This window comes from Hemitrygon akajei, unplaced genomic scaffold, assembly GCF_048418815.1.
Source record: "Hemitrygon akajei unplaced genomic scaffold, sHemAka1.3 Scf000077, whole genome shotgun sequence".
NCBI classification, from domain to species: domain Eukaryota; kingdom Metazoa; phylum Chordata; class Chondrichthyes; order Myliobatiformes; family Dasyatidae; genus Hemitrygon; species Hemitrygon akajei.
Genome location: NW_027331963.1, coordinates 2,014,037 through 2,026,970, shown reverse-complemented (window position 1 = coordinate 2,026,970; position 12,934 = coordinate 2,014,037). Strand labels below are relative to the sequence as shown.

The following is a 12,934-nucleotide window of genomic DNA, read 5'->3' as shown; positions in this document are numbered from 1 at the left end:
GGTTCGCGCTTTAAGGCTTTTGTATCTCTTCCCCGATGGGGGAGCGGGTTTGCAGCAAGAATGTCCAGGTTGTGAGGATCTTTGAGTACATGGCCTGCTTTTCCGAGGCAGGGGAAGTGTAGGAAGAGTCCATGGAGGGGAGGCTTGTTTCTCTGATGTTCTCTGCTCTCCAAAGTTCTCTGCAGTTCCTTGCAGTCATTGACAGAGCAGTGGCCGTACGAAGGCGTGAAGTATCGACAAGGAGCTCAGAGATCTCGGCCTTCACCCTGCCTTGTGTAGCTGAATCCTGGACTTCCTGTCAGATCGGCGGCAGGTGGTAAGAGTGGGCTCCATCTCCTCTGTCTCTCTGACCCTCAGCACACATACCCCACAGGGGTGTCTCTTTGCCGCCTCCTTTACTCTCTGTATACCCATGACTTGGGTCGCCACCCACAGCTCCAATCTGTTAGTTAAATTTGCTGACTACACTGCACTGACTGGCCTAATCTCAGATAATAACGAGGCAGCCGACAGAAAAGAAGTCATCACCCCGACACAGTGGTGTCAAGAAAACAACCTCTCCCTCATTGTGACAAAAACAAAGGAGCTGGTTGTGGATTACAGGAGGAATGGAGACAGGGACCAAATTCAACATTTCCAAGTCTGTTATTGACACAAAATGCACATTTTAATATTGATCATGACACAATGTATTTTATATATCGTTAATGACATAAAACATATTTACAGATTGTTACTGACAGAGAATCGTATATTTTGTGTTCCGTGTGTTATCTGAATGTACTTGCCTGTGATGCTGCCACAAGTCAGTGTTTCTCTGTCCCTGTAACTTCCCGTACTTGTGCACTTGGCAATAAATTCAACAGGACCTGAGAAATCTCAGTGAGATTTGATTAGTGATGATCATCTTGGCAGCTCGGTAGGTCGAATGCATGAGACAGTACACTGTTAAATGCAAAACCCTGAACAGTGTTGATGATCAGAGGGATCTTAGACTCCAAGTGCATCGCTCCCTGAAAGAGACTGCACAGATTGACCGGGAGTTTAAGAGGGCAAAGGGCATGGTTGTCTTTATTAGTTGAAGCATTGAGTTCAAAAGTCGGGAAGTTGTGCTGCAGTTTTATAAAACTAGTTAGACCACATCTGGAGTGTTTCACACAGTTCTGGTCGCCCCCATTCTCGGAAGGATGTCGGGGCTTTTAAGAGGGCGCAGAAGAGGTTTACCAGGACACTGCCTGGATTAGAGGGCATGAGCTATAACGAGAGGCTGGACAAACTTGTGTTGTTTTCTCCAGAGCGGCGCAGGCTGGGGTGAGACTGGATGGACGTTTATAAGATTACGAGAAGAATAGATAGAGTGGACAGCCGATATATTTTTCCTGGGGGTTGAAATGTCTAATACATTTAAGGTGAGAGGAGATGTGAGCGGCAAGTTTGCTTCTGTCCACAGACTAATGAGTAGCTGGAGTCTCTGCCTGGGGCGGGGGTGGGGGGTGGGGTGGTGGTCCCCAATCCTGACTCGTGATCCCGTTTGTCCCTCCCATATAACCGCAGATGGGCAGCATCTGCGCGTCTGTTTCGGAGGCCCCGCCTCCCGATGATGTAACAATCTCTTCGCGCATGTTCACAGTCTCCGGGTGGACGGTGTTTTCCTCTCCGCTCCGAGCTGAAGTGGGTCGGCTGTGTGTTCGTGAAAGACTTTCGTCTCTTCCGTCGGGATCGCTGTCTGCGGGCCGAAGATATCACTTTCCCATCGGTGAGTATTGAGACCGATCCCGAGCGGGGAGATCCGATGTTGGCCGTGAGCCCCGAACTGAGGGCCAGGAATTCATTTGTTTCCCAACTATCTGGGCTCGTCAGAAATGTGTTGACTTCACTTAATCTGCATTGAACGATCGAAACCAGGAGCCCAGGCTGTCTGTTTCCGCAGAATTGAAATGGAAGTCCCGCCGTCAGGTCACGTGAGGCTGTATACCGCAGATTCGCCCCGCCCTCCGCTTTGTGACGCAAGATCACGTGGTGTGATTTTGGCCGCTGAGTCTCATTAACTTCCCCGAACTCGCCTCGCTTCCTGAGGCTCCTCACATTTGTCCTGGAGCTTTATGGCTGTTGTGTCTTCTCCCGGAGTGGGGTGGGTGAGAAAGGAGAACGTCCCAGGTTGTGGGGATCTTTGATTTCACTGCCTGCTTTACCGAGGGACTGGGAAGTCTAGGGGGAGAATGGTTCGAGCCTCAGCTCCACGCAGTAGAGCTGAGCCACACATTACTCCTGCACGTTTATAGTCCAGCGACGGCGGTCGGTCCAGACCGACAAGACAGGATCTGTAATACAAATTTCCTGAAATGGTCCTGTTTTAACCTGGAAATGGAGTGATAGTATAACAGTAAAGAAAGCACAACTTTTCCCTGTAAGTTATCCTGGAACCGATTTGTCTGTTATTCCTGGAAATGTGTCCGCTGCAGTTGTTGCTAATGAAGTTCACATGAGTAACCTCAGGAATGAGGAGCATTTGATGGTTCTGGACCTGTGCTCAATGGAGTTCAGAGGGACGGTGGGGGTGGTGGAGGATGTCTGGTTAAGTAAACTTACCGAATGCTGAAAAGCCTGGATACAGTGGACATGGAGAGGATGTTTCCATTAGACAGAGAGTCTATGATCTGACAGCACGGTCTCAGAATAAACTTGCTTCCCTTTAAAACTGAGATGAGAAAAAAAATTTGGCCAAAAGAAGTCTGATATGTGGAATTTGTTGCCGCAGAATTTGTTTGAGGCTGCCATGTGGGTCTATTTGTGAAGATTAATATACTGATGATTGCTGTGTAGCTTCAGGGTTACAGGAGGAAGGCAGGAATATGGTGTTGGATTAAAAATCAGCTATGATGGAATGGTTGAGTGGTGGAGCAGACCAGATGGATTGAATCACCTAATTCTGTTCCTGTGTCTTGTGTCTTACCATGACTGAATGATGGCTCCTTCTTATCCCGTATTGTTTTGTGATGTGTGAGGGACAATTAAAGATTGTTCACTGAGATCATTATATTTGCCAACGTTTAAATTTCAGTGAGTTTTGTTCCTAGTAACATTAAGCAGAAATATTTGGTCCTCCTTTTCATTGTTAACATGCTTCATTATCTTTCATGTTAACGTTAGTCCTGCAGTGAGAGACTTATTGGAAGAAAAACCACGACTGAAGACGAGGGAACAGCAACAAGTGAACCAGCCCGAGGATTGAGAGGGCCCATCTGACTCGGAGATTCCAGTGATTCAGTCGGGAGAAAGTTTGGTGAGTCTCATTTACTCAAACACTGGTCCTTTAGACATTACATACCTGTACAAAGGAAGGTAGGAAATAGTTGGGAGTAAGACAGAATGTGCCCAGAAGAACCAAGGAGATGGTGGTGGACTTTAGGAGACCTAGGCCTCATATGGAGCCAGTGATCATTAATGGAGAATGTGTGGAGCAGGTTAAGACCTACAAGTATCTGGGAGTGCAGTTAGACGAAAAGCTAGACTGGACTGCCAACACAGATGCCTTGTGCAGGAAGGCACAGAGTCGACTGTACTTCCTTAGAAGGTTGGCGTCATTCAATGTTTGTAGTGAGATGCTGAAGATGTTCTATAGGTCAGTTGTGGAGAGCACCCTCTTCTTTGTGGTGGCGTGTTGGGGAGGTGGCATTAAGAAGAGGGACGCCTCACATCTTAATAAGCTGGTAAGGAAGGCGGGCTCTGTCGTGGGCACAGAACTGGAGAGTATAACAGCGAAGGGCGCTGAGTAGGCTACGGTCAATCATGGAAAACCCTGAACATTCTCTGCATAGCACCATCCAGAGACAGAGAAGCAGTTTCAGCGACAAGTTGCTATCGATGCAATGCTCCTCAGACAGGATGAAGAGATCACTACTCCCCAATGCCATTCGGCTTTACAATTCAACCGCCAGGAGTAAGATATGTTAAAGTGCCGGGGTTAGGACTGAGCTTAAGTTACCATTCAATGTATTTAAGTAGTTAAGTATTGTATGTAATTAGCTTTGCTACAATAAGTGTATGGGACATTGGAAAAAATGTTGAATTTCCCCATGGGGATGAATAAAGTATCTATCTATCTATCTATCTATCAGTTATGCCAGTACCAGTCAGACACAGTTGTGAAGAAGCTCCCCACCCCAATATTCCCTTTAAACTTTTCACCCTTCACCCTTAACCCATGTCCTCTGGTTTTTTTACTCCCCTAGCCTCAGTGGAAAAAGCCTGCTTGCATTCACTCTATCTATACCCATCATAATTCTATACATCTCTATCAAATCACCCCTCATTCTCCTACGCTCCAGGGAATAAAGTCCTAACCTATTCAACCTTTCTCTGTAACTCAGTTTCTCAAGTCCCAGCAACATCCTTGTAAACCTTCTCTGCACTCTTTTGACCTTATTAATATTCTTCCTGTAATTCGGTGACCAAAACTGCACACAGTATTCCAAATTCCCCCTCACTAATGCAATATACAACCTCACCATTACATTCCAACTCTTATACTCAGTACTTTGATTTATAAAGGCCAATGTACCAAAAGCTCTCTTTACTACCCTATCTACATGTGATGCCACTTTTAGGGAATTTTGTATCAGTATTCCTAGATCCCTCTGTTCTAGTGCCCTTCTCAGTACCCTACCATTTACCTTGTATGTTCTACCTTGGTTTGATTTCCAAAGTGCAATACCTCACACTTGTCTGTATTAAACTCCATCTGCCATTTTTCCAGCTGGTTCAGATCCCTCTGCAAGCTTTGAAAACCTTCTTCACTGTGCACTACACCTCCAATCTTTGTATCATCAACAAATTTGCTGATCCAATTTACCAAATTATTATCCAGATCATTGATATAGATGACAAATAACAATGGACCCAGCATTGATCCCTGTGGTACACCACTAGTCACAGGCCTCCACTCAGAGTAGCAATCCTCCACTACCACTCTCTGACTTCTCCCATTCTCAATTCCCTATCAAATTTACTACCTCACCATGTATACCTAGTGACTGAATCTTCCTAACTAACCTCCGATGCGGGACTTTGTCAAAGGCCTTACTGAAGTCCATGTAGACAACATCCACTGCCTTGCCTTCATCCACTTTCCTTGTAACCACCTCGAAAATCTCTAATATATTTGTTAAACATTGCACAAAGCCATGTTGACTCTCCCTAATAAGTCCCTGTCTATCTAAATAATTGTCGATCCTATCTCTTAGTACTCCTTCCAATAATTTACCCATGACCGACATCAAACTTGCCAGACCATAATTTCCTGGATTACTTTTAGAGCCTGCTTTAAACAACAGAACAACATGAGCTATCCTCCAAATCTCTGGCACCTCACCCGTAGATAACGACTTTTAAATATATCTGCCAGGGCCCCTGCAATTTCAACACTAGTCTCCTTCAAGGTCCAAGGGAATACCCTGTCAGGTCCTGGAGATTTATCTACTCACCTCAAGATAGCAAGCACCTCCTCCTCTTCTAGCTGTATAGGTTCCATGACCTCAATACTTGTTTGCCTTATTTCCATTGATTCCATGCCAGTTTCCTTAGTAAATTCAGACACAAAAAACCAGTTAACATCTCCCCAATTTCTTTTGGTTCCATACATAGCCAACCGCTCTGATCTTCAAGAGGACCAGTTTTATACCATAACTATCCTTTTGCTATTAATATAGCTGTGGAAGCTCTTACTATCCTTCACCTTGACTGCCAATGCTACCTCATTTCTTTCAGCTCTCCTGATTTCTTCCTTAAGTATTTGTTTGCACTTTTTATACTACTCAAGTACCTTCTTTGCTCCCTGTTTCTTATACATGTCATACATCTCTGTCTTCTTTATCAGAGTTCCAATATCCATCGAGAACCAAGGTTCCTTATTCTTATTCACTTTGCCTTTAATCCTGAGACTTTGTTCCCAGGGTGTCCTCATGGGCCATCCAGAAATGATTTCAGCTGGTGACAGCCCTGTTTTCCCCTGTGGGGTAACCCTCATATGGATTCGGGCTAATGGTCGGACCTTCAACCAAGTGAGTCCAGTCTCCACTGTTAGTCTGGCCAGTTTACTCTTCAGAGTGCCATTGGCTCTTTCCACTCTGCCAGCGGCCCGTGGGTGGTGTACACAGTGGAATTGTTGCTTGATAGCTAATTTGTTACATACTCCTTCATTTACTTTCACCATAAAGTGTGAGCCATTGTTGAACTCAGCATCTCTGGCTTGTACCTAAGAATTATTTCCCTTAATAATACCTTCACAACAGTCACAGCAGTATTAATGGTAGTTGGAATAGCTTCAATCCATCTACTAAACACATCTATAATAACTAAGCAGTATCTATAGCAATGTGCTCTAGGCAATTCAATAAAATCAACTTGTAGACACGAAAAAGATCCACCTGTCAAGGGAATCATACCCGGTGTGCAGGGTGCAGGGTACAGGTTACCAACCATTCCCTCCTTTCCCAGGTGTGTACAATTATGTATATAATCAACCAATATTGGTAAAAACTGTGTAGGAACACAAACCTGTCCCGCTGGGTGATCCAAAAACCTATGTTGGGGTCTTTCTGGCACCTCATCTGGGACCACAGTTTTCACTCCTCCTCAGAGGCGTCCCCCTGAGAAGAACAAAACTCGAGGTAGCTGTAGAGCGGTGAGTAAGTTCTTTACAAAGGTGACATTACTAATGGGGTGGCCAGAGGAAGTCAGGAATCCCCATGTTCCCAGGGAGCCCTGTAGTCATGTACAATTCCAAATGCATAACGGGAGTCTGTGTAAACGTTCCCACTTTAGTCTGTTGCTGGGATACAGGCACGAGTCAGAGCAAACAGCTCAGCCTTCTGGGCAGAGACAGCTGCTTCAAAAGAGGCCTGTTCAATTACTTCACTGTCCATCACTATTGCATAGTCAGAATATTGTTATCCTGCTGGATCCACAAAAGAGCTTTCATCCTCATCAAACATTGTCTCGGGATTGAGGGGGATATTGCAGAATGGATGGGAGAGACTGTCTTCCTTCACGGTGATCCGGACAGGGGGACAGTTGGTGCGACCGACTTCATGGCCTGAATTTGCTCAGAGATGGGGTACAGCGTCTTGGGATCGGTCAATATTAAAAGTGTGTCTCACCAAATGTCCCGCCTTCACCTCAGACTCCTTCCAGTATCGGAGTTGGACCGCAGCCAAGTCTTGCCCGTCTCCCTCGGTGCTGGAGGCTTGTTTCAGCAAGGTGTTGGCCAGGAACCCTGGGCTCTTTGGCTTGAACCCAGGGCAAACACTAACAGTGGTACGGGGAACCACCAGTTCTGTCTGTCGCCAAAGGAAATCCGGAAATTCAGCCAGTAATGTACTGCCCACTTTTCCTTTAACCTCGCCAATCACCATGACTGGGAACTTCTGTCCCTCGAGGGGTGCATAATATTGATTTTCCTCAGCTGAGCACCCCATAATGTCACAGCACAGAGTCACATAGGGGTCAACCACTGGCAGAAGGGGTTCAAACGCAGTGGAGTCCAGATTAAGTGCCTACCACTGGGGGGTCGGAAATTGGGGAAGCTGTCGGTTGTTCACCTGTCACAGGGTGACACCATTGCCTGTGCAGAGAATCTCAACTTCCAACAGACAGAGCAAGTCTCTCCATGTTGGATTACACCCCCCAACTGCGGGGTGCTGACTGTAAATGAAACCTCACACGGGTTCCCGTGGAATTCCACCTCCAGTGGCTGGTTATGTGAATACGTACGTTTCGTGCCTTTGAACCCAGACAGAGTGAATGTTGCGTCTGATAATTGCAATCCCTTTTCCGATACTATTTCCCGATTGAGAGTGGTTGTAGTTGCCCCCATATCAATCATAAACGGAACTGGAATAGCACCAACTGTCAATATTACACTGGGCTCTTCCTGAGGGGTGGTACTCACGGTAGGAAGCATCCTTGCTTGTCCATTTCTAAACGGGTTGTTGTCCCCACCTGTCCCTTGGTAGGTTGTTGTTCCCATTTCTGATCCGCAGATATAGCCCGCTCGCATCCTCCTTCCCACTGAACATATTCACCTTTAATATTCTTTTCATATCTTATTATTATTATTATTATTATTATTATTATTATTCAAAAATAGCACGTGCATCGAAGTAACAACACTTACAATGCCTCGTAAAAGAGGAAATAATCTTGAGGATTGAAAATTTTGTGAATCTTCACTGTACTGCCAACACAGATGCCTTGTGCAGGAAGGCACAGAGTCGACTGTACTTCCTTAGAAGGTTGGCGTCATTCAATGTCTGCAGTGAGATGCTGAAGATGTTCTATAGGTCAGTTGTTGAGAGCGCCCTCTTCTTTGTGGTGGCGTGTTGGGGAGGAAGCATTAAGAAGAGGGACGCCTCACGTCTTAATAAGCTGGTAAGGAAGGCGGGCTCTGTCGTGGGCAAAGTACTGGAGAGTTTAACATCAGTGGCTGAGCGAAGGGTGCTGAGTAGGCTACGGTCAATTATGGAAATCCCTGAACATCCTCTACATGGCACCATCCAGAGACAGAGAAGCAGTTTCAGTGACAGGTTACTATCGATGCAATGCTCCTCAGACAGGATGAAGAGGTCAATACTCCCCAATGCCATTAGGCTTTACAATTCAACTGCCAGGACTTAAGAACTTTTTTTTAAAGCTATTATTAATGCTTTTTGAGTTAGTGATTTAGATGCATATCATATTATTACTGAGTTAAGTATTGTATGTAATTAGTTTTTGCTACAACAAGTGTATGGGACATTGGAAAAAAAGGTTGAATTTCCCCATGGGGATGAATAAAGTATCTATCTATCTATCTATCTAAAAAAAAAAAGAAAAGTGAGGGGAAAAAAAGAAGAAACCCATTGGAGGTACAACCCCAGAGCCATGCGTCATACAAAAAGCTTCTAAAAATAAACTTCAAACCGCCAAAAAGAAAGAAAAGATATATCAAAAAAATTTACGTTTAGATCGTGGAGGAAATCTATCAGTTAACTGAAATGATAATAATGAGCAGATGAGCCCCATCTCTTCTCAAAATCAAATAAAGGTACAAAGGATCGACTTCTAATTTTCTCCAAGACACAGCATCACCTGAGAGCCATTGTGACAAAGTAGGAGCTGATATATCCTTCCATTTCAACAAGATGGCCCTCCTAGCTATCAATGTAACAAACATGTTTGTCAGACACAGAAACACCATGGATATTTTGAGGAATTATTCCAAAAAGCATAGTCAATTTATTAGGTTGTAAATTGATTCTGAGTGCTTTAGAAATTGTCGAAAAGATTGACTTTCAAAACTGTTTTAATATAGAACATGACCAGAACACATGTGTCAGTGTGGCTATCTCATTTTTACATCTATCACAATGCTTATCAACATTGGGAAATATTTTCGGAAGTCTCTCCTTCGTCAAATGGTAATAATGTACAATTTTAAATTGAATCAGTGAATGACGAGCACAGATCGAAGAAGAGTTAACCAGCTTCAGAATCCATGTCCAATCCTCCCATATAAAAGGGAAATTGAGTTCCTTCTCCCAATCCTGTTTAATCTTAAGTAAAGGACGCTTATCCCTCTGTAATAATAAATTATAAATTCTTCCAAAAGAACCTTTCAACAAGGGGTTCATATTCATAATAATATCTAACAAATCAGCCTCCAATATGTAAGGAAAATTACTTAAATATTTTTGAAAAAAATGTCTAACTTGTATATATTGTAAAAAATGTGAATATAAGAGAGAATTCTTATCGACAAATTGTTCAAAAGACATCAATCTGCCTTCTTTAAATAAATCCAAAAAAGAATTAATACCTTTACTTTTCCAAAGCAATAAAAATTGGAATACTCCAAGAAGGTTTAAAAAAGTAATTATGATAAATTATACTACAAAGTTTAACTTTTTTAAGATTAAAAAAATTGCGGAACTGGATCCAAATTTGTAAAGAGTGCTTAACCACAGGATATAGGTTTAAATTAGCAACTTTAGCTAATTGTATAGGTAGAGTAACTCCTAATAACGAAGTTAAATAAAACTGTTTCACAGCTCTCAGTTCCTGGTCTACCCAGATTGGCTGTTCATTCCTATCAACCTAATATAACCAGAAGGACATACGCCGCGTTAACAGCCCAATAATACATTCATAGATTAGGCAAAGTGAGACCACCATTCTTTTTCAACTTTTGCAAATGACATTTACCAATTCTTGGTCTTTTATTATCCCAAATAAAAGATAGAATAATAGAATCAATCCGATCAAAAATATTAAAATTTTGTCGGGCGGAAGCAGACATTTTGCTTGCTTCTTCTGGAATAATCCCAAAAATTGCTGTAAGTGGATTAGGTTGAACATCCACATCTATAACTTTAGATAATATTCCAAACACATCCCTCCAAAAATTGTTGAAACTTACACATGACCAAAACATATGAGTTAGAGTAGCCACTTCTGCATTACATCTGTCACAAATAGGGCGAATATTAGAAAAAATATGCACCAGTTTATCTTTGGACATATGGGCCCTGTGTACTATCTTAAACTGAATTTAGATATGGCATGTTCAGATAGGTGAATTATTGACTAAATAATAAATTTTACTCCACTGATTATCTGAAAGTGAATGTTGAAGCTGTACTTCCCAGGTGCGTTGAACCCTATCATTAGGCGACATGCGAGCATTCATTAACTGTTTATAAAGGATTGCTATTAATTGTTTTTGACAAGATTTAAACTGAAAAATAGCATAAACCAAATTTAAAGAGCAGGCCATGGGGTAAATTGGTAAAAAATCACGTAAAAAATTCCCAACCTGTAAATATCTGAAAAATGTGTATTAGAGATATCATATTTGTCCATTAACTGTGAAAAAGACATTAAACAGTCTTGTAAAAACAAATCTTAAAAGTCCATTAAAGGAGGAAAATTGGCTTTATAAAGATCCTGATATTTTTTAGTAATTATAACACATAAATATCTAAAATAATTCATAACTTTAAAATAAATATTGTCATATATAGAGACAGATTCATTTAAAGGAAGTAATTCACTTTTACTAAAATTTATTTTATATCCTGAAAGGTCTCCAAATTTGTCATATAATTTTAGCAAAGCAGGATTAGATTATTCAAGCTTGGATATATATACCAATAAATCATCTGTGTAAAGAGAGATCTTGTGCATGTCTCATTCACAAAAATCCCACGAATATTTTCGGCTTCACAAAGAGCAATAGCAACGGGCTCTAATCTTAAGTTACATAACAAAGGACTTAATGGACAACCTTGGCTTGTCCCCCATGATAGCTGAGGAAAATGGACCTACAGTTATTAGTGACAACAGTAGCAATAGGAGCTTTATATATTATTTTAATCCAATTATTAAAATTAATACCAAAAACAAATTTTTCTAAAGTATTAAATGAATATTTCCTTTCGATTCAATCAAATGCTTTTTCAGCATCCAAAGATATAAGGCATTGTGGAGTTTTAGAAGAAGGTGAATATATAATGTTAAATAATCTCCGAACATTTGAGAAAGAATAATGATCCTTTATAAAGCTTGTTTGATCTTTAAAAATGATTTTACCCAAAATACTCTCCAACAGATTGGCCATTATCTTTAAGTGAATCTTAGCATCAACATTCAATAATGAAATAGGTCTGTATGAGGCACAATCAGAAGGATCTTTATCCTTTTTGAGAATTAAAGAAATAGAAGCTTAATAAAAAGTAGAGGGTAAATCACTTTTCACAAAAGATTCTTTAAACATCTCCAACATATATGGAGAAAGCAATTTTCCAAATTTTTTATTAAATTCTACAGGTTAACCAGCAAGTCTCGGGGCCTTACCAGATTGCATTGAGAAAATAGCTTTATGAATTTTGGATTCAGTAATTTAGGGATCCAGAGTTTTTTGATCCTCAACAGAAATTTTAGGAAAAGCAATCGTTCGTAAAAAAAACAAAACCCATTCATTTCAGAAGAGTCCACTGGACATTGAGATTTATAAAGTTCAGTATAAAAGTCTTGAAAAATCTTATTAATTTCTTCTTAATCCCAAGCCAGGGTACCATCTTTTTTACGAATTTTCAAAATTTGCCTCTTGGCTCCAGCTGATTTTAATTGCAAGTAATGCAAGTAGTTTATTATTTTTATCTTCAAACATATAAAATTGGGTCTTTAGCTTAAGTAGATAACCTTCAATTGAATGAGTTAATAATAGGTTATATTATGATTGAAGTTCCACCCTTTTTTTAAATGTCAATATTAGGGGAAGTCACATAGATATTATCTACATCTTTAATTTGTTTTGAAATTTTATCTAATTTTGCTTTAGTCTGTTTTTTAAGTTTAGTTGAATAATAAATATTCTGACCACATAAAAATGCTTTGAATGTATCCAATATAATTTAGACATACCTCCTATATCATTAAAAATTAAAAAAATTCTTTTCTCTGGCTTTCGATAAAACTGATAAAGTCAGAGCTTTGTAATAAAGTCTGAGACATGTGCCATGGTGGATGGCCAAAAATGTCATCGTCAAATTCAAAGGACAAACTCAAAGGTGCATGATCAGGTATAGCAATAGCGTCATATTCACGGGTTTTAACATTAGGCAAAAGACAGGGATCAACTATAATATAATCAATCCTTGAATATATTTTATAAACATGGAAAAAAAATATTCTCTGTTATCAGGGTGTAAATGCCTCCATAATTCGATCAACCCAAAATTGGTCAAAAAAGAGTTGGTCCAAAAGATTTGGAAGTCATTGATTAGTTGAGCTTTTATCAATCATAGGATTTAAGCAACAGTTAAAATCCCCACCCATTAGATAGATAGATAGACATACTCATTTAAATCTGGCAGTAAAGCAAATTTTTTTTTTTTAA

The 12,934-nt window shown here is 40.9% G+C and overlaps 1 long non-coding RNA gene across 1 annotated transcript; it reads left to right on the top strand.

The window, feature by feature from the left end:
- Positions 1-1,577: 1,577 nt before the first annotated feature.
- Positions 1,578-3,284, top strand: LOC140722448 (uncharacterized). Its single transcript, XR_012097619.1, has 2 exons — positions 1,578-1,756; positions 3,151-3,284. It is a non-coding gene; the product is annotated as an uncharacterized lncRNA (long non-coding RNA).
- The last annotated feature ends 9,650 nt before the right edge of the window (positions 3,285-12,934 follow it).